The following is a 21361-nucleotide window of genomic DNA, read 5'->3' on the forward strand; positions in this document are numbered from 1 at the left end:
CTTGTTGGTGGCATTGATGTTTTCCATTGGCATATCAGGAGTTTCAAAGAACTACCAGGTACATGAGGTAGCATTGTGGGTGAATTATGTACTGTTTGCTTAGTACATTAACAGATGGAATTAGTTTATCTCTAACTACTCAGTGGCCTCAGAATTCTAAACAAAATTTTCTGAACTGCAAAATGAACTAAAACCTCCTGTATGTAGTTTAATGTAGCCATGTTGGTCCCAGGTTATTAGAGAGACAAGATGGATGAAGTAATACGTTTTATTGAATCTGTTGGTGAGAGACACAAGCTTTGGAGCTTACACAGAAGAAGAGTTCCAAAGTTTTTCTCCCTCTCACCAGCAGAAGTTGATCCAATAAAAGATATTGCCTAACCCGTCTTGTGTCTCTAAAAAACTCCTTGCCACTGAGATCGCAAATAAGTTACACCCATGCTAACAAAATTAACTAGCTGTTTCCTCAAAAAGAACGAGGAGTCCTTGGGGCACTTTAGAGACTAACAAATTTATTTGGGCATAAGCCTTTGTGGGCTACAGCCCACTTAATCAGATGCATGGAGTGGAAAATATAGTAAGCAGGTATAAATATACAGCACATGAAAAGATGGGAATTGCCTTACCAAGTCGGGGGTCAGTGCTAATGAGGCCAATTCAATTGTGGTGGATGTGGCCCATTCCCAACAGTTGACAAGATGGTGTGCGTATCAACAGAGGGAAAATTATTTTTTGTAGTGGCCCAGCCACTCCCAGTCTTTATTCAGGCCTAATTTGATGGTGTCAAGTTTGCAAATTAATTCCAGTTCTGCAGTTTTTCATTGAAGTCTGTTTTTGAAGTTTTTTTGTTGAAGAATGGTGACTTTTAAGTCTGTTATTGAGTGTCCAGGGAGATTGAAGTGCTCTCCTACTGGTTTTTGAATGTTACAATTCTTGATGTCTGATTTGTGTCCATTTATTCTTTTGCGAAGAAAGTGTCCAGTTTGGCCAATGTACATGGAAGAGGGGCATTGCTGGCACATGGCATATATCACATTGGTTTATGTGCAGGTGAATGAGCCCCTGATGGTGTAGCTGATGTGGTTAGGTCCTACGATGGTGTCCGTTGAATAGATATGCGGACAGAGTTGGCAACGAGGTTTGTTGCAGAGATTGTTTCCTGGCTTAGTGTTTCTGTTGTGTGGTGTGTAGTTGCTGGTGAGTTTTTGGCCATTCTTCAACAAAAAAACTTCAAAAACAGACGTCAGTGAGAAACTGCAGAACTGGAATTAATTTGCAAACTTGACACCATCAAATTCAGCTTGAATAAAGACTGAAAGTGGCTGGGTCACTACAAAAAATAATTTTCCCTCTGTTGATATCACACCTTCTTGTCAACTGTTGGCAATAGGCCACATCCACCACGATTGAATTGACCTTGTTAGCACTGACCCCACACTTGGTAAGGCAACTCCAATCTTTTCATGTGCTGTATATTTATACCTGCTTACTGTATTTTCCACTCCATGCATCTGATGAAGTGGGTTATAGCCCATGAAAGCTTAGGCCCAAATAAATCTGTTAGTCTCTAAAATGCCCCAAGGACTTCTTGTTGTTTTTGCTGACACACACTAACATGACTACCCTTCTGATAGCTGTTTCCTGTTTTTTTCAAAAGAAGTATTGCTTTGTACTGTGTAACAGTGGTATTTGAGTCAGCACAATCGTCTCTATCTCCAGTTTGCTTTTCTCGTAATCTCATATCTGCCCACATGCTCCCAACCATAATTACTCTAACAGCAGACTTTGAAAACTTAGTCCCTTTCCAGAGCCAAAGTATCTATTCCAGTCACGGACATCCAGGCTGAAGTTTCATACTGTTCTCCTGTCACATGTTACATTCATTAACTCAGCACTGGCTAATTAAAGTTGGACACCATTTCTTGTACTCATCTATCTAAAATATCAGCTTTGATTGATTTCTTGCAGAGATATGAAGGCATGACAATCCCTGTTGAAATGTTTCACTATTGCTTTGTGGAGATACTGGGCCTTATTCTGATCTCTCACCAGATTTACATAGGTGTAACTGCACTGACTTCAGTAGAATTACTCTCAATTTACCCAGGTATACGTGAGTTTAGAATCAGGCTTAGTCGACTATACAAGCTACTCCCCAATAGTATATTTTACTTAAGCCCATTAAAGAGACATTGCTAATGAATTTTTCATATAACATCCTATATCCAGCGTAGGCCTGATTCTGCTTTCAGCTTTTCCAGTGTACAACCACTGTGTTCAGTAGAATGAGATCACTTTAAAACCAGTGAGATGTCAGAATTAGTCCCAATGATTACTTTTACAGTTCTGATCAGGAACTAGAGCCAAAACTAGAACTGGTCAGGTTTTTTTCCCCAAGTAAAAAGCCTTTTCCATTGAAAAAAATATCTTTTTTGTTAGAGGAAAGTTTTCATGAAAAACTATTTAACTTCCAATTTTTTATTTTTATGACTTCTTAAAATGATAAAATAAATATTGAGGAATAATCATCAAAATTATGGGAATTAAAATTTTCAGTTCTTAAAAAAATAGGTAATGTTCTGATCTAAGAAAAATGAAGAGTTTTTTTGAAAGTCAGTTTGAAACCCTGGAAAATGGAAACATCTTTAAAGTTTTGGATTTTTTCCATGATCTCCTTCTCCCCCCACCCCCCATTTTTTGACCTGTACTAGTCACAACAAGGGATTTGAAAAGAATCTGTCCACAACTGACATCTCCTACCTGTGGCATTCTGTCAGCCTGCAGAATTCTGGAATTGAAAGGGAAGCAATTGTTTTTTTTATAGGAAGACAGTAAAGGAATGAGAACTGTCAGAGTGTCATGTGGAGGTAGGTAAGTGACAGAAGCCTCCTCACTGAGGAAAGAAGATGGATGACTGAAGAAACAGTTGCCTTCCCCATGACAAATGTTATTTGCATTCTTCCCTTGAAATAGCCAAGGCCAGCACTACCTGGAGCAGTTTCTGCATTAATGTAAACTATTTGGTGCTAATCAATTACCATATTATTTTTCATATATGTCAGATCTGTAATTTAATTTAATACCCTACTGGAATGTGCTCAACTACCATAGTAATCATCACAGTATAAAAGCCTGACTAGAACTGAGCTGGATTGTAAGTACACTGAATTAATAGCAGATAGGAATATTTCATTGGTGTACTGTGTACAAGACCTCCCCGGCAAAGAACTCTGTTCATAAGTCTGTTCCTACAGCTCTGGATCTCAGCTGTCAAAAAATGTCAATTATTATGCCAAACTGTGGAGCATATTGTGGGCTTGATACTCTTGGAGCCCAATCCTACAGAGGCTCTTCACGTGCAGGACTTGCATTGAAATAAATGGGAATTCTGCGCACAAGAGAGCTTGCAGAATAAAACATTAAAAGTTTATTGGGGACCAGGATGTGAGACCGAAAAAAAAAATCAGTATTGCCAGCATTAAGTGTTCAAACATGATTTTATGAGTTCTTTTTATTTGTCTTCTGGTTTCCGACCCCATGTGGTGCATTCAGGGCAAGCTATTCTCTGCAATTCTAAGGTTTAGAAATTCACTTTGTTTTAAAATGAAAGCTGAATTACTCAATGTAATCACTTCATTCCACAGCTTTAAGAAAAAGCAAATGATATGAGCCTCACAATAAAATCACAAGAGTGACAATGCACCAGCAACAACATAGTCTTTCTAAAGCAGGCTGTAAGCTAGACAGTACTCATATTCTCTTACAATTCCCTCTTAATCCTTGTCTCCTCTGTATCAGATATGAATTGACAGATTAGGTTAAATCTGTCCCAACAGGTGCCCTGGAAAAACATCTCACTGGCTATCACCCAAATCCTAAAGACCACAGTACACACAGGCATAATACAGGAGTCAGTGACATGTAGGGTGGCCACTCACACATTCCCTGAATAGCAGGCATTCTAGTACTTCCAGGAATGGCATGGGCATGCTCCCATTGCTGTAACCCCACCCACACTGGCATGACATGGTGCATATGAAGTCATGACATATGGAGGGCACCATTTTGAAGAGCACCTCGCTGCGCCCATGCCAGCATGATCTTACACATACACCGCATGCAATGTTGCAGGGGTGGAGTGGCACACTCTACAAAATGGCATCCCCTGTCTGAAACCAGACAAAACCATGTCCCACTTTTGTCTCAGTACTGGATGAGGAACATTCCCCCCAAAAGAGGACTGTTCCCATCTTTGCTAGCAACAGGTAGAGCTAGACTGGTGCTATCAATGCCTCACCAATCTACTAAAAATTCTTTGAGAGAGGTCAACAAACATTTGGACAAGGGTGATCCAGTGGATGTACTTGGACTTTCAGAAAGCCTTTGACAAGGTCCCACACCAAAGGCTCTTAAGCAAAGTAAGCAGTCATGGGATAAGAGGCAAGGTCCTCTCATAGATCAATAACTAGATAAAAGACAGGAAGCAAAACGTAAGAATACAAAGTCAGTTTTCACAGTGGTGAGAGGTAAATTGCAGGGTCCCCTATGGATCTGTACTGGGACCAGTGCTGTTCAACATATTCATAAATGATCTGGAAAAAAGGGTAAACTATGAGGTGGCAAAGTCTGTAGATGATATTAAATTACTCAAGATAAAGTCCAAAGCTAACTGTCGCAGAGTTACAAAGGGATTTCACAAAACTGGGTGACTGAGCAAGAAAATGGCAGATGAAATTCAATGTTGATAATTGCAAAGTAATGAACACTGGAAAATATAATCTCAACTAGACATACAATATGATGGGGTCTAAATTAGCTGTTACCACTCAAGACAGAGATCTGGGAGTCATTGTGGATAGTTCTCTGAAAACATCTGCTCAATGTACAGCAGCAGTCAAAAAAGCTAACAGAAAGTTAGAAACCATTAGGAAAGGGATAGATAAGACAGAAAAAAACATAATGCCCCAATATAAATCTATGGTACGCCTACACCTTGAATACTGTGTGCAGTTCAGGTCACCACATCTCAAAAAAGATACATAACAATTGGGGAAAAGTACAGAGCACAGCAAGAAAAATGATTAGGGGTATGGAACAGCTTCCATATGAGGAGACATTAAAAAGATTGGCATTGTTCAGTTTGGAAAAGAGACGACTGAGGAGAGATATAATAGAGATCTATAAAATCACAAATGGTATGGAAAAAAAGAAGTGTTATTTACCCCTTCACATAACACAAGAACCAGGGATCACCCAGTGAAATTAATAGGTAGTAAGTTTGAAACAGACATAAGGAAGAAATTCTTCATACAATGCACAGTTAATCTGTGGAAGTGCTTGCCAGGGAATGTAGTGAAGGCTAGACATATACTTGGGTTAAAAAAGAATTAAATAAGTTCATGGAGGCTAGGTCCATCAGTGACTATTACCAAGATGCTCAGGTTGCAACCCCATGCTCTGAGCATCTCTAAACCTCTGACAGAAATCGAGACTGAACAATGGGGGGACAACTCAATAAACTACTGTGTTCATTCCCTCTGAAACATCTGACATACTGGGCTCAATGGACCACTGGTCTGACCCAGGAAGGCCATTCTTATGTCTATGACAGTGGTTGGAAAATCCAGAAAAATCTTATGATATATAAGGCTACATTTGGCTTCATCTTGCAAAGTGTAGGTGGAGACTCATGCATGTCTAAGAAAATGGCTAAAAAGTAATCAGCTGCCAAAATATTCCTGCCTAGTTGCAAAAAGGTTAGCCAAGTATTCTCAGTTGCATGGTGAAGATCACACTTAGTACCTGACAGACATGCCCATACTCTGCCCTCTGCTCTCTCAATAGTTAAGGGAGAGGGTGTGCAAGGGGCTTGAGAATGATTTCTACTTGGTGCAGACACAGCGTCCACTCATGCTTGCAGCACAGCACAACAACTTTGCTCTCCTGCTGCAAACCCACACAATGACTTACAGGCTCAATAAATGATCACAACGGAAATAAACTTAAAAGCAGAGCTGATGAAAGAGAGGACAAGCTTTTCAGGAGAATTTTTTTTCCGTTTGTCAAAATTTCAAGCTTGTCCAACTAGCGTTGCTTAAAAGCCAGAATAATAACCTTTATTGTAAATATACTAAAATGAAAATGTGCTAAACAGACTTTCAAATCCCAAAATTCACATGGAAGGGATGTGGTCATTTAATTAATTTTTGAAAGCAATGAATCTCTGATTACATATATTTACTTAAAAATGTGCAAAGTGGTTGTGAGTGAAACAGTTTCCCCTCTGTGTTTAAATCAGTTTTTGCTTAGTAATGCTAATTAAGCAATCCAAACAGAACAACCATAATAAAACATACTGTAGAATAGCTGTACAAGAAAGAGTATGCTATTAATATATTCAGTGACTAAGACTTATGAATGCAAATATCAGCAGTGCAGCTAGGGACAGATCCTCAGCTGGAGTCAATAGAAAGATGTTGATTTACACCAGCTGCAGATCCAGAATATGGCATGAGGACACAAAATAATTGAATATTTGATTGCCAAAGCCATTTATTCTCTTTTCTGTTCATTTATATGTGGTGCCAGAGAAATCAAATTTGTCTTTAAATTAACTCAGAATACAAGCATTGGTCCAGACTGTGCACAGGCAGGAAGGAGGGCATAGGGCGTCTTCCCTTGTGCATCCCACACTAGGGAAAAGAACAGTCAAGAGTCCCTGAGATCAGGGAGAGCTGTGGAGAAGCTGCTCTGGCTGATTTCCTGCTGGATAAAAAGGTCTAGGGAAAGAGGATAGGTGCTCTTTTGACTCTGCCAGGGTACAACCAGAAGAGCTATCAATGGATTCTACTCCCTCTCATAGAAAGCCCTGTGGATGGGAATAAACTGGCCCCTGGCTAGAAGAAGAAGAACTTTCACATTAATGCCCAGATTTACCAGAGAATAAAGGTTGCTTTTAGGAGAAAATGTTTTATGTAGCAAGGAGATGGGTACAACTAACACAATTTATAACATAAATTGCTGCTCTAGCACGGGTATTTTGCTTCTTTCAAACCTACGAATATGCTTCTGATAGAAGATTAGAGGCATGGCATATACATTTTTTTAAACTGAGTGGCTGGTGTCCCAGTTTCTGAAGTAGTATTCATATCATTATCCTCTGGGCTTTATGTTTAAAAGATTAGTTTAACATTAGGAAAGAGGCTTTTCTGTGGTTTTTTTTTCTGCCCTGTAAAATTTTGAACTCTCTATTTAAGGGGGAAATCAAGCTGGTGATGAGAAACAGGTTTAAGACAAGATTTCCATAAAGAGAACTTTTTGGGGGTGTAATTTTCTTCTTCACTAGAATTTTTTAAAAATTCTGTTTCACAAACAAATGGCTCATTGTTTACATGATGCCAAAAAAGTTACTTAAAATTACATGATTAATGATTATCCTGAATCCAGAAGCCCTTGCAGGGTATACAGCAGAGTTCACCAGGTTGTAGCAATAAGTTTAAGTACCAGGCATAGTCTCCCAGACTCAGCAGAACAAAGTCTCCATCCCTTTGAGCGCTTTTTCCTTTATTCTCAAGGACACAGGGTAAAAAAGGGTGGGAAATTAGCATTCCCATAAATCACAGGATTAAGTGTGATCCGCGGTATTCACAAGACATTTCACTACACACTTAGACTTACTTCTGCTTCTTAGCTAATTTGGGGGCCCCAAACAGTTTTTACCAGCATCAAGCCCTGCAGTTAAATCCACTGAGTCACCATTTAATTAAGGTTCTTTGTCTCAGTATCACAGGTGCCTGAACTTTATAACAGCAAAGGGCACATTGACAACTTGCCAGAAGTGCAAAAGCTGGTTAGTATATACAGGACATCTGATGAAGTGAGCTGTAGCTCACGAAAGCTTATGCTCACATAAATTGGTTAGTCTCTAAGGTGCCACAAGTCCTCCTTTTCTTTTTGCGAAGACAGACTAACATGGCTGCTACTCTGAAACCTATATACAGGACATGTAACACTTCAAAAGTACAAAATAAATACACACAAATACAGTATTTGCTTATGTTTGTGCCTTTCTTAATGATGAAAAGGTGCTGTTTGTTTGAATCCACTAGCAGGTGGTCACATCTGACCTCATCTTGTAGTACTAGGGATGTGGATTAGGACAAATGTTAGTATTCCAGATGTTAGATTTGGGCATTTATTTAGAACCTTTCATATCAGGATCTCATGTCCCAATTATTGCTATTTTCATTCCAGTTCTGTCCCTGTATTAACTCCACATGTTATGTACATAGATACTGAAGGATTTGTCAGAGATCAGGTGGTGGGGATCATGCCTAGTGGAATGAAGCAAAGCAGCAAAAAACCAGTGGAGGAGCTAAGACACCCAAGGACAAATGCTTTGAGCAGCTGTTGGTTTACTGCTGCTTTTGGACTTGAGAGCATGCCTGTTGGGTCCTTCAACCAGGTGATTCCGCTGCAAGTCCTCTGTTGCTCACTGTGGAGATGGAGCTACCTGGTCCCAGACTCAGCTGCAAGCCCTAATTCCTGACACAGTTTAAGTGGCTGATCTTACATGTTCCACAAATGCCCAGAAACACAGTAGGCTGAATTAAGGTCAGAAATGTAGTCTTACCCCCAATTTGCTTTAAGGGTTTAATTCATATATATAATGTTACTATAATATTTTTATAGTTTTAAAACATAATAAGGCCACCAAATAATTTTCACTTTCTTTTCTATGTAATTTTAGCCATTTTCTAAAGTAGCCAGAATGTAAACACAGAAGTGTAATTGTAGTTTTCAGTGATAGCTAGCCAAAAGTACTATTTTAAAGCTAAAAACCACTAAACTATTGTCATTTTCCACACTAATGGTGTCTGAAACTCCACAAGCTCATCTTGAAGCATTTATTGGTTTATGAAATGTATCGATGACACAAATGACTGGAGTTAGGAATGTTCAAAGCTCACAAAGCGCAGCATCCTCAAAGTCGGATAACAGGGTCTTCACACATTGTCAAGGAGCACAGAAGCATTTGCACCAGAATGGTTTTGATATCAATGGACTGAATAGTCAGAGCTATGAATCATCTCTAAAGCACTCGTAAAAAGCAATACGATAGGTTTTTGTGGTGATTCATAGCTTTTAAGGAAAGCTGTTTCACTTCCTTAAACAGTTTTTGGGGGGGTTAGTTTTGTATTTTGTTTGGTTTTTAATATCAAAATTATATTACTCAAAAGAGAAAAGACCTCATCTCTACAACTTTTTCAGTGTCCTTTTATACCTAACCTCCTCCAGAGGACAAAGTTTTTAAGGCTGTGATGAATCCTTCTGGGACAGTTAAGGCTAGAAAAGTTAAAACTTTCTTCAAAGCTGTTTGCTGGCCTGATTGGGTGGGTAGATAAACATTTACTGATTTACACTCTCTCCTTTTCTTGTGATACTTCTATAATAACATTCACACTTTTATCTACTTCTATTATGTATTCTCTGGACAAGCATCCATATTTGTAGAAGGTAGATAAGCTGTGAAGAAACAGTATTCTAATTTGAACAGCTCCTTGCATCATGAAGAAAACTGACCTCTTATCTGGAAGAGCTTATGATCTGGGGATTCATCATATCAGACTTAGAGTTGTGAAATGCGACTGGTAGTGAGATATCAGCTAATGCCCATGGTGCATGCTGTTACCACATTCATCTGCTCTATCAGACACTTAAACTGGCCTAAACTAGAAACCATTTCATCCATATTACCAATAAGGGCAAATTCTGGGTGAAATCCTGGTTCTAGTCAATGAAATATTGCCACAGAGTTCCATAAGGCCAGGAATTCACCTCTGCTGTGTCTGAGGTCTTAAGGCTAGTTCTACAACACAAAAGAAAACAGGATTTAGGAAGCTGGGCGGGGGTTGGACACCCAGCTGCATGGTGGGAGGCAAAGCTACATGGGGGCTCAAACGCGAGGCAGGGCTGGGGGGATGAGGGGATGAAGCGCGGGTAGAGCAGGTGCATTCAAAATTACATTCTGTGCCCAAAGATATAGGATACTTTCCCCAGAGGAAAACACTTAGTTCAGAACACAGCTGCTGGTGCAATGTGCTGATTTTGCAGGCTCGGTCTTTGCCCACTTACGCTTTTGTATACAGGACAAAAACTGAGTAATAAAATAATTCATATCTTCTATGATCAAATCTTTTGTTTTCCCCCCTCCAAACAAACCAGAAGCCACTTTTCTCATAAATAAATAAATAGCATAACCCAAGTTTTATTTATTTATGTATCTATTCATTTATTTGATTTTTTTTAACAGTATGATATAGTTGTACACAGCAACCCTTTAATAAGCAGACTTAACAGTAGTAGGTAGTAGACAGCTTCTTCTATCTTTCCTTTCCTTTGTTTGTCTATCAATAATGCATATAAAGGAATGCATAGATTTTTCATGCCAGAAGGGACCTTTATGATCATCTAGTCTGACCTCTAAGCATTTCCAAATGCAATCCTCAAAGCATTTCTATGGAATTGACAGCTTAGTATCTTATACAAAGAAACCTGAAAAATCTTTGGTGACAGTTAATAATCTAAGCAGTATGACCTCCTTGACATATTTAGATTTCTCAAACCTGAGAGCTTTGAGAGCTACCCAGACAAAATTCAAAACAAAACAAAACAGACTTCCAAGAGAATTTTGCTTTTCATGAGGACTCCAGGATAAGGCCTGTGGGGTAGCCCTTCCATGGATTATATTTTAACGGTTAATACATGTTTAGAAAACAATAAATATAGCATGAAAAGCTAACTGAAAGTACACAACAGTTCATATACTTCTCTGTTCATTCCAAAAGAGCATATCACTTACCATTGTGTGTGTGTCTGTGCATGTGTGTAAGTGCATGTTAGAAGTTGGATAAAATTAAATAAATATATTTGTGGATCATCTTTTTTGATCATCTTTTTTCTCCAAGTAACCATGAAGTTACTCATTTCTATAATCTGAACATGTGAGCAATATTCCTCCGACATACAGTGCTGACTTTGGGGTTAAATGGGGAGATCTGCATGAAAAGGGGGAGAGGGATAGCTCAGTGGTTTGATCATTGGCCAGCTAAACCCAGGGTTGTCAGTTCAATCCTTGAGGGGCCATTTAAGGATCTGCGCCAAAAATTGGGGCTTGGTCCTGCTTTGAGCAGGGGGTTGGACTAGATGACCTCCTGAGGTCCCTTCCAACCCTGATATTCTATTCTAAAAGCAAGACTACAGGTTCAACCCCACATGTGTCTGAGTGCTGTTGAAAGAAATGCAGACTCAGAGTGCTAACAATGCTAATGCAGTGACTGCTCATCATCTGCTCAGAGAGGATTCTGCACAGTGCAGAAAAAACATGTACAGTGCTCAGCAATGTAAGCAAACCTCCATTCCTTCAAGGAGCTGAGGACTGAGAAAAGTGAGTGTGACCAAAAAAGACAGAGGGTAGTAATGGCATCAGTGCTTTAATTCCAAACCAGATAATGCAAGTGTTATAGTGGCCATTTTGAAGATTTTCAGCTATTCCTGCCAAACAGGAGTTATGGTTCGCTCCAGAGTGCTTGTCCACTATAGGGGCTATTCCCAAGAGAATTTTCATCTCATGGAGTTTCCTCTTTGTACTTACATTGGTGGTTGGTTTGCCCACATAAGAAAGTAGGGAGTTCAGCCCCCTAGACCAGTAGTTCTCCGAGACCTGTTGGGCTCCCATGTTTCCATGTGTCTTAGCCCTTTCTGGTTTCCTGGCAATGCGGCTCTCCTTTAAGAGCTGCATTTTTAGGGATACCCCAGCCCCAGGCAAGTTTCCACAGCACAGCAGAGAAGTGGATAAATTAAGGTTAGGCTTGGCAGCATTCAAAGTTTATTTTTTATAATTTTAACAGATAATATCAATGTTCATTTTCAAGCATTGTTTTCTACTCAAATGTTCAAAATTGTGGGAAATTATGGTGTGGGGGTCAGACAATAATTATTCAATGACAGTAAACACTGAGATTCAAAAAGTGAAAGCTTTATAGCCATTAAAACACAAACTCTAATAAGTTCTCAAGCAGCATTTTCCTTACTTAGTCCATCCGTAAATGTTTAGTATTGTTGATGGAAATCTTTTTTCATCAGTTTGTGTGTACAGTGAAATTGACATTTACCCATAAAAATGTAATCCATCCAAACCTAATTAAGGTTGACTGTGTCAGTATTAACTGGCTCCTGTGAGAGCATGTTACCTGGTCCTGGTCCCCGCCTAGCTCTGGCCCCCGCCTTTCAATAACTTTAATCCCATGTAGGACTTTCTGGGGGGTCAAGGAAAGGCTGAAATGATGCAGCAGAGGTAGTACTTCCCCATCTCATGCCCTCCCATACAATGTCCCCCAGGATTTTGTTTGCTCTGCCAATGGAAGGTGAAGGACTACAGGGGTCTTAGAATAAATTGATAGCAGCAATGAGGGTCAGTTGATGACAGTTATATTTATAAGTTTTCTAATAAGAAAGAAGCTGGCTATGAGGGAGAGAGTCCAACGAATGGTTCATGAGTTCACACGTACCAGGCAGAGTATTCTTGCTGAGCACCAAACTCAAGCACCTGCTCCCCTCAGTTTGCTTTACCTTATTGGATTGTAACAAGGCACCATGATCAGCAGCTGTACCATTGGCTCAGCCCTACTCGTTTGGAAAACCCAATGTTGTTCCATTGAATTCAATAGGAGTTTTACTGTTGGCTTCTATGGGACCAGTACTGGGACTTCACAACCATCATCCACACACTCCTATCTGAAGGTTTTAAACTGCTGCTCTTCGCCACAGTATCTGACCCTACCAGACTGGGCCCAATCTCTCCAATTCCAGTGAAGTTTCCATGAAGGCAAAGGTGCATAAAGGTAAATACATCAAATTGCCACTTAGGACACTCAAATACCATAGTTTTGACTTTCATTGTCTATGTGTTTCATTTAGAAGTGTTTTTATCTGGAGTAATGATTGAGTCTCACATCGATGTTGATGTACAAGGATTCAGCAAACACCATAGGTAGGGCCCTACCAAAATTCATGGTTGATTTTGGTCAATTTCATGGTCATAGGATTTTTAAAATGATAAATTTCATGGTTTCAGATATTTAAATCTGAAATTTCATGGTGTTGTAACTGTGGGGGTCCCAACTCAAAAGGGCGTCATGGGGAAGTCTCAAGGATATCGTAGGGGGGTTGCGGTATTGTCACCCTTACTTGTGTGCTGCTGCTGGCAGTGGTGCTGTCCTTAAAGCTGGGCAGCTGGAGAGCAGCAGTTGCTGGCCAGGCACCCAGCTCTGAAGGCAGAGCCTTCGCCAGGGGCAGCACAGAAGTGAGGGTGGCCTGGTATGGGGAAGGAGAGATGGCCTTATAGGTGGGTAACTGCCCAGGGCGCCATGGGTGGGGGGTGGTTCTGTGGTACTACCCCCTCCCCTCCCCACACATGCACACACACAGAGCCAGCCTAAGGCCCCCACCCATATGCCAGGCTCCAGCTGCTGGTCCTGGCCAGGCCAGTGAGGGACAGGACTTCCAGCCCCAGGAACAGCTTCTGCAGGGCAAGAGGATCAGACCCACCTCCAGGAACCTTCCCCGGCTGCAGGAAGCTCTGTGGCTGCTGGCTGGGAGCCCAGCTCTAAAGGCAGCATCACTGCCAGCAGCAGGGCAGAAATAAGGGTGTCATGGTATTGCCACCTTTACTTCTGTGCTGCTGTTGGTTGCGGCGCTGCCTTCAGAGGGGTGGCCGGCCAGCAGCTGCTGTTCTCCAGCTGCCTTGCTCTGAAGGCAGCGCAGAAGTAAAGGTGGCAACACCAAGACTCCTTACAATAGCCCTGCGACCACCCCTGCACACAACCTCGTTTTTGGTTGGGCCCCCCAGTTTGAGATATGCTGCTCTCCCCTATTAAATCTATATAGTATGGGGTAAAAGTACACAAAAGACCAGGTTTCACGGTCCGTGAATTTGGTAGGGCCCTAACCATAGGTGAACACATATTTTTGAAGTCAGACCAATACACAGTCAGTTACATTTGAAACAGACAAGATTGCCCATGACCATTACAGGCTATTGTATCCTTGCTTTATGCTGCTTACACTGTTCACATAAGGTGTAGCTTTGCTTCAAAGGGGTTAACGGCAACACGATAAAAATGACACCAACTTGTTTTGTCATCGGCTGTTGCTCCCTAGTTTCTGGGGTCAACCTGACATGCATTCAAGTTTCACTTCAGTGTGTCTTTATAATGTTTGTACTGGCCACCAGGAGAACGGGTGTCTTGCTTTCACTGATCATAAAAGATGGCATTAGGTATTTTTGAGTTTACCATACAAACAAGATGCCCAGACCAACACAGCTGAGCTTTTTTGAGCATGCTTTGAATGTCAGACATCCAACAACAATTAAGGATTACAATATTGAGAATCCTGTCCCAGTGCTGATCCTTCAAATAGACAAAAGACAGTGCTTATGGAACTGATAAAGTTGCCTAATGAAGCAGTGATATGTTGTCCATGTCTCACAACCTTATGGAAACATTGTAAGCATGACTGTCTGACAGACAGTTAGCTTAGTTCTTATTTTGACAAACCCTATCATTCCATAGGTGTTGTGACAGCATTCCAAAGACAGAACTGGCCTTGGCTGTGTGATGAGTAATCTCATAACCAATTTTGGTATTCTGTGAAAGCATACTCCCTAGGTAGCAAAACTTCTCCATGGACTTGAGAGGAGCATTGTTGATCTTAATATTTGGTTAGACATAAGCATGTACTGGCACAGTTTAGAACAGTATTTCAGTTTCGGTACTTCCGGTTTTTTAGGCTGACTGAAACCAATTGACGACATGAGCAAAGTGATCAGTTATAAATTGAATGTCATCAATCAAGTGAGCAACCAGTGCACAGTCATCAGCAAAAGTTTCTTAATGAGTAAATCTGCCACTTTTGTGTGAGCATGGAAGCGTTGCAGATTGATCAACTTCCTTTCAGTGAGGAATTGGATAAATACTACTCTATCAATGTCATGAAATGCATCCATAAGCATAGATGAAAAAAAAATGATGGAAAAGAGCATGCGAGCCAGTACGTAATCTTGTTTGGTTCCACAGATGTCCGGAGGGGGTCCAATATCCCACCATTTTACATTGCACTGTCTATCATCCCATCATGGAAAGAGCAAATGACAGAAATAAACTTTGCAGGGTATCCAAAGTCTCCAGAATCCTTCACAAAAACCTGAGCCAAGTCAACAAATATCATATAGAGGCCACGCTTTTACTCCCAGCACTTTTCCTGGAGCTTTGTAGCTGATGTGCTACAAAGATCATGTCTATAGAGTCCTGTTTAGATTGAATTTCACATTGAGACTCAGGGAGGACAGTTTCCATAAGACAGACTTAATACCCATTCAATATGACCCATGCAAGAATTTTCCCAGCAACAGAGAGTGGGGAAATGCTGTGGTGATTATTACAGTTTGCTTTATCACCCATACATTTATAGAGGAGAACAATGTTGGCATTCTTGAAATCCTGTGGCACTGACTCTTGCTCTCAGATAATGGAGATGAGTCAGGTGAGGTGCCTTGTGGTGTGGTAGCCACCCTTCCTATCGATCTCTGCTGCAATACCATCTGGTTCAGGTGCTTTCCCTTGTTACATCTACCTGATTGCTGTTATGGTTTCACATAAGAAGGGGGCGCTAGTGCAAATTTTCTTTTTAATGGCTGCTGTGAAAGAACATTAATTGATTTCTCAGAAATGTAAGAGTGATTAAGAAGCTAACTAAAATGTTCCATCCATCAGTCAAATATTTCTTTTTTGTCAATTAAGAGTCAATTGCTATCCAGTACGCACACAGGGATTATCCTATACACAGCATGGAGACCAGCAAAAAAGCTTTTGGTTTCTTTGCAGTCTGCTGTCAGTAATAATCTGCCACTTTCTTTTCCCACCACTGGTTTTTCATTTGCTGAAGTCTGGTCTGATCCATCTGTTTTGCTTGATGATATGAAGCCTTCCTAGCTGCTGAATCCTTGTTCACTATGTAGGCTCGATGGATAGCATGAAGTGAGTCCAACTGCTGACATATTCCAGGATCATTCTCACCAAACCAGTCCTGATGTTTCCTCTTAATGAAGCTGAGAACTTCAGCAGCCCTGTTATATGTTGTGTCCTGAAAATGTTTTGAGGCTGTCTCAACACCTACTGAGGCTTCTGTAATGCTAAAAATGCTTTCCTGGGTTTCTGTTAGAATTCAGATTGTTTGTCACAATTTTCCAGGCTTGAAATATTGATTTTTTTCACTCGGTTGAGTCATTGTCTATGTTGCTTGAAAGCAGTAAAGGGGACACCTGACTTCTCACAAGTCTATGCTATGACCAGCAGATCTCATGATGTGAGTGAGCTTGATATTACAGAGATCTTAAATACTCAACTGCTGAAAAAATGAGTACTTAAAAATGGGCATGAAGAGAAAACAAAGTGACACAAGAAACACAAATTTCAAAGGTTGGTAATGTAATAAAATATCAGAATCCCTCATGTGGATGCCCAGCTCTATGTTTAGACATCTAAGTGCCAACATGAATGCCCACATGTTGACTAGAACCCCCAGTTTGACACATACATACATAGATTCCATATGCATTCAGGGTGCTCTACTTTGGATCAAAATGAAGAACATCTTGAAATGTACGTTTTGCTCTTTCTTCCCTCCCCACCCGCCATTATATCAATATTTCTGTAATAAAACAAGGTTCTATTTGTTTCAGATAACTTTCACTGGCATTATGATGCTGCGGCCATAAAATGTACTGCTAATAATTTCACTGTATTTTGTATCTCACTTAATGCTTCACTAATGATCTGTCATTAAAGAATTTTAATTAACCCATGCTAATTAGTCTCATAGATCTACCCAGTGAATTTGAGTTTTTTCCAATATATCAACGCAGTAGGCCAGATTCTCTGCTACACTCTGGCCGTGTTGCACTGTATCACCAGCAGAACCTGTCCCTAAACCCTACGTAACTGGCCTAGAGAATATTATTCCTGTGTAAGGAACGTCTTCTCGTGGTACAGAGCCAGTATAAGAGCTCTTATGCCACTCCCCCTCCTTGCTACTGGCATAGCAGGAAAAAAACCACAGCGTGGCTAGAAGGGGGACATACCTGGGATGCCTGTGCCACGCCTCTGACCTTGGAGTGCATTTTGCTGCAGGGGGAATAGCCCTGTACAGTCTGCACCAGGATCAGGGGACTGCAAAGCTATGCGGTAAGCCTCCCTTGTACACGCAGCTCTGACCTGCACTGTGTGAAGGTCAGCTGCATCCAAGCACCGAGTCATTCCACAGTACATTTTTCTCTTTTACCTACAGCAGAGTATATTATTTTTATGTTGTATCTCTCTTTTTTGTAGCTCCCTCAGTGCATATGCTGACATTTAGCAGTTCTGTTCATAGGACTGAACTGGCATTCAATCTGCCAGACCACAAACAAGGGATGTACCAATTTCAAAATCTTCCAGTTCACTGATAGCTCTTCTTCCTTGACAGATACATTTATTCCAGATTCCCCTTTTCTTAGCTTCTCCCTCAGGCAGCATATGACAACTTCTGTGATATTGAGTATGATCCTTGATGATAACAGCAGGATTTTTATGCTGCCCTTCAACAGATCTCCACTGGTGTTAGCTTATTTAGCTAGTGAAACATGCAAGTACATTCTCTCCTGCTACACTTTCTTCTTCTTCCACAGAAACTTTGCAGCAAATTCTATTATTCCTCAAACACACATTAATCAATTATTAAAACTTTTACATACCTGATGTTTATTTTATTCTATCAACTGCAATATATGACTTACACTTGTATTTTATCAACACTTAACTATTAGTTTACTCAGTTATGCATTAGTCCAAATGGCAGACAACATGTGAGGTGATGCGGCAGTGTTTAGCGCTCCTTAGCTATGTGCTTGTCATTATTGCTCTCCTCAAAAAGCTTTTTCTCCCTGGGGGAGCCCTAATACAATATTTAGCTTGAATCCTAATGTAGCTAGCTCCATTATAACTATGAACACAGACTCAAAGGCAACTGTAAGTAATGCAAAAATAGATCAATACTAATCTGAAATGTTGGTGTGTAATTCTAACAGAACTGTTACTTATTTCAATTGTAACATCCATCTTATGTTCTGATTGGCTGCTGTTACTGAATCATGCTAGTGACTTCAAGAGTGCTAAGTGCTACCATTCTTAAAGACAGAATAATGTTAAAGACCTTAAATAAGTAATATCACTTCAGTGTTGCTTACTCTTGCGGGGCTTAACTTTCTGAACCCATTTGGTGCTTTTGTTTTGCTTTGTTTATTCAAGTTTTCAAGTACAAATACATTTGTGAGAAATTAAAAAAAAAGTAAAAAAACATAAACAACTAACTGTGATTATTTTAAGTCTTAAGAGAAGCAAATTGTGTTCCTCTGCAACACCAGCTATGTCAATGGACAGTACAAATGCACATATATTTCTGTTACAAAATAAAAATGGACAACCATCATAAAATATTTATTGCTAAATTTTTTTTTTAAAATCCACTTTGAGCCTCAAATTCAATTATATTAAGAAAAAAAATCGGAGACTAAAAATCTTGGTATTTCTCTCTAAAATTTAGATTTTGCCATTTGAACAAGCCATGGGATCCATTTTAAAGGATTTTTTTTAAAAAGAAATTGGTGGAAGTTAAAATGCCTTAACATTCCCTCCACCCCATTTTTTCCTCCTAAGCACAGGCCTCCAAACACCCTCCAAGTTATTTGGAATCATTTCAGCTCATCCTTACAGAAGTGAAATGTCAAAGAGCAACCTGGTTTTGGAGGCTTAAATAAATGTTAATTTGGGGAACTCCATTCTTTTCAACGTTCCATCAATAAATTTTGCTTATTAAAAATAGACAGATTACTGATGAAAATTGTAATAAGAAATATTAATTCTTATTAATACCATCAGCTCATAATTTTGTATAACATGGAAGCCCTTATGCTGCAGAGTTAGAGATCTCTTTCCACCTGTCAAATGATGGAATCCCTGTATTCTTGCTAATTGGCTACACACTAAGGTAAACAAGTCAGCTAATTCCAGAACATTGAACTGATTAACATCGGGTTGTATATACATATTTATACAGAGAGAATTCATAGTTTTCCATGCTGCTTTTGCTTCACTAACCAAAAATGGGTCTGATTTTAAAAATTAAAACTGCTTGGCTGCAGAACCATTCATTAAAGGCATGTAGAAAAAGTGGAAGTGTCCAAAAAGTATATTTAAAGCTGTATTATTTTGAAAAACAAAACTATGGTGTAATACACACAATTGAGAAGAGCAGTATGGACTCTCTGTTCACCCAGTCCTCTCTGTTCTCTCAGAACTTGAGGCATCAGAACTCACTCTCCATTACAACTAGTCAAAAAAACATAGAAAGATTTTTCACAAAAAATAATCAAGATGTTTCCCCTGTTTTAGACATCAAAAACATTGTTAATGAAAATGTTCTGACCAGATGTAATTTCACTCTTTGCCTCTTTAAACTCATGGCCTTTTTCCATGAGGAAGTATAGTTTTAAACATACTGAGCCAAATTTTGCTCTCCTTTACACCAGTGTAAACCTGGAGTAATTCCTTTGATGTTGATGGCGTTTCTTCAGATTTGCGCTGACTGGTATAAAAAGAGGAGAATTTGATTCATTAGATCCCACTTTCCACTGTTACATTTGTGGTATGCTCCCTTGTTTGCCTATAATTTTTTTTTTTAAGTTAATGTTTTTAGTGTTCAGAGCCATATTCTCTGCTGGTATAAAAAGAAGTCGATGGAGCAGTGCCGGTTTACAGCAGCAAAGAATTTGGATCATAATTTTAAACACAAAAAAATCTTACATTTGTTCACAATGCAGGTGTCCTAGAGTGATAATATTAGCACTGTACCTTTAAAAAAAGGAGCAGAGGATCTGAGAGGGAAGGCAGGGAGTGAAGTAGCAAGGAAAGGTGCAAGGTCACTGCCCTGGGAGCTGTAGATGATGAAGAAAAACTTACTGTGAGAAGTTTTTTGGATGTCTTTTGCTCCAATACATGGGCAGGATCAGCAGAACAGAACTGTGATTTGAAATAAATAAAAAAAGTGTTTGCTTTGATTCAATTTGACCAGCTATCAGTAAAATTACATTATGGCTATTTGGACCCTCCACACTGAGACCCAAGAAATAGAAAGTATGGATTTGTATATTGGATCCAATTCTGCCCTCAGCTACATCTATGAATTCCCACTGAAGTAAACTGGAGCGGGGTATGCAAATCTCATAGCTGAATTTGCCCTCTGTTGTATATTAAGGTTCTGCATATATTTAGCAGTATAACTGGCCATCAAAAAATACTTTGTGGGCTCAGTCTTCAAATGTGCTCAATATGCTGAGTGGGTCAGGGGACACCAAAAGGGCTTATGCAGGAATCATATCCTGGTGCCAGTTCTACACCAACTCTGGCATATTTTAGAACAGCCTTATGTTGACTGACTATGGCACTGCAGCTGGGAACAGCCACATCACAGTGGAGAGTGACCCTTTGTTCCCAACCCAGCACATTCCAGTTACATTGGTTTTCCTGACACTTGTCATTGTTATATGGGCCCTTTATGTCTAATATGGCAAGTTGAGGTTACAATGAGACTTTTGTATTTCCTTACTTGGGAGTATTTAAAACTGCAACCTTAACCTTACATTAACAGTTTTCACTGGAGGTCATTGTGTCCTATCCAAATATTGACCCAGCCCAACCTGGCTTAATTAGTAAGATCAAACAGCATGGGTTGCTATTGCTGTGGGTATAAACTGTTGAAGTCCTTAAAGATATAAAAAAATTAAAATGGTGTGCAGTGTTTTCTAGTTCCTGAATTAGCAAATCAACAGAGGAAAAGACTTATGCTTATGTACAGCAATTCAGCTTGAGTATGAAAACATTAATTATTTACTGTAATATGCTGATTTATAATTATGAAATCAGTAATTTAATTGGCATCTAGTGCAATAAAAACATTCCCAATGTCATTATCTAAGTGCTGATGCTTGATGCTTTCAAACTCAGCTGAACTGTCAAAAAACACTTTTGTTAAATCTTTGTACCTGCTAAACTGACAACTATGAGGGAAAAAAGCTGAAAAAGTGCTATTATACAACAGCTGGAGATGTTGTCTTTACATTTCAACCAAACTGATGCAGTTCACTGTTGGTCACCAGGCATATGTCTTACTGCTGACAGAAATAGTGAATGTACCTATAATTAAAACA

General features: G+C 39.7%; 1 protein-coding gene across 17 annotated transcripts in view; it reads right to left on the bottom strand.

The window, feature by feature from the left end:
- Window positions 1–21361, bottom strand: part of HS3ST5 (heparan sulfate-glucosamine 3-sulfotransferase 5) — a 268625-nt gene that overhangs the window by 155247 nt on the left and 92017 nt on the right. For 6 of the 17 annotated variants that reach the window (XM_078852170.1, XM_078852169.1, XM_078852172.1 and 3 more), the window contains one exon: window positions 20115–20174. The exons of 9 other annotated variants lie outside the window; for them this stretch is intronic. The gene's annotated coding sequence lies outside the window, so the exon portion shown is untranslated. Of the gene's footprint in view, window positions 1–19395; window positions 19485–20006; window positions 20078–20114; window positions 20175–21361 lie in introns of those variants that run through there. 2 more of the 17 variants (XM_078852162.1, XM_078852174.1) reach the window with 2 other exon arrangements.

The sequence above is a fragment of the Lepidochelys kempii genome, chromosome 3 (genome assembly GCF_965140285.1).
Source record: "Lepidochelys kempii isolate rLepKem1 chromosome 3, rLepKem1.hap1, whole genome shotgun sequence".
Lineage (NCBI taxonomy): Eukaryota > Metazoa > Chordata > Testudines > Cheloniidae > Lepidochelys > Lepidochelys kempii.